Below are 1,664 nucleotides of genomic sequence, written 5' to 3'. Positions count from 1 at the left end.
TTTGGCCTGGCTAGTACGTGGAACTGAAGGCCCAGGCTTTGGGCCTACTCCGGTAATTCGTATCCAAGGACTCAGTTTGGTTCAGAATGCTGTCGTTGCTGCTCGCCCCTGTTGTTTGCGTGATTTGTTTGTCTTTTTTTCCCTTCTGTGTGTGTGTTGGTCTCATTGTTGTTTAAGTTGGGTTCTTTCCGGATCCTCGCCCGTAAGCAGTCAAATCTCATCTCAAATAACCATGATTATTTATGGTTTTATATTGCTATATTTCTACACTATTCTTGGTTGGTGCTGTAACGAGACCCAATTTCCCTCGGGATAAATAAAGTACGTCTGTCTGTCTGTCTGTCTGCATAACTTATGCATTCTTTTGACGACAGATGTACTCTGAATCCTGCGGACACTTCGAACGGGCAGAGGATGCCAGAGCACCTGGAGGACACCCACATGTTCATGGGGAGCACGGACAAGCTCCTTACAGAGAGTGGAATAGAAACCCGATTGGTGATCGTTGGCACTGCGAAAGCTGCCATGCTCCTCTCGATCAGAACAAAGTTTCAGAAACTATTCGAGAGTTGAAGGTAACATCATTGAGTGAGACAAATGCCTTTTAACACCCTTAAAAAGAATCAAAATTAACCCTGCATTTGGGGATTTTATAAGAAGCTCTGGGAAGACAGGAAAACAACATTACGTTGTCAGAACTAATGATAATTATACTTCTCCCGGCCTGCATGCGCGGGGATGTTCAAGCAGTGTCTTCAGGGGAACCAGAAGACAAAAGCCAGATGTAACATCGGGGCTTTGTAAGGGACCGGCGAGGACTCGCTTGGAGTACCATTGCCCCCCCCCCCCCCACCCCGTCTAAGGGAAGATGGGCTGACGTTGGAGAGAGTTCACAGGAGCTTGGCGAAGAAGAGACCAGGACGGAATGGCTGGCTGGCCACTCGAAGAGCGGTTTGACTGCTCTGGGCCTGTACTCACGGGAGTTCAGAGGAATGATGGGGTGGGGGGGGGGGGGGGCGACCTCATTGAAACCTGTCGAGAGGACGTGCAGAGGATGTTTCCCATGTTGGAGGAGTCTAAGAGCTGAAGACACGGCCTCTGGATAGCAGGGCCTCCTTTCAGGATGGAGATGAAGAGGAATTTCTTTAGCCAGTGAGCGGTCTGTGGAATTCAGCATCAGCCGACTCGAACTGTGAATTTAAGCATGGGGGGGGGGGTCGGTGGAATTCCTGCACGAAGGCTCCCAAGTCCCCTGGCGCCTCTGATCTCTTTCAACGTTCTCTCCATTCAGAGAATAGTCTACACTTCTATTTCATCCACTGAAAGTTCATCCCGAAATACCTCCCAACACTGTTTTCCATCTGCCACCTCGTTGCCCGTTCTCCCACTCTGTCGGAGCCCTTCTGCGACCTCCCTGCTCCTCTAAAACTACCTACCCCTGGTCACAGTTGTCCGAATGTTCTCCACAGTACATCTGTAGAAGTTTTAGACAGATCGAACCTCCTCAAACTCCCAACGGAGTACAGCCGCCGTCTTGCCTTCTTTATAGCCGCGTCTTTATTGCCTTCTTTATAGGGGTAGGTAGTGACCAGGTCAGGTCCCCAGAGATCTTGACAACCAGGGACTTGAAGCTGCTCACTCTCTCCACTTCCGATCCCTCTGTG

This window comes from Hypanus sabinus, assembly GCF_030144855.1.
Source record: "Hypanus sabinus isolate sHypSab1 chromosome X2 unlocalized genomic scaffold, sHypSab1.hap1 SUPER_X2_unloc_15, whole genome shotgun sequence".
NCBI classification, from domain to species: Eukaryota; Metazoa; Chordata; class Chondrichthyes; order Myliobatiformes; family Dasyatidae; genus Hypanus; species Hypanus sabinus.
The sequence above is the reverse complement of the archived record's forward strand: the minus strand, read 5'-3'. Positions refer to the sequence as shown.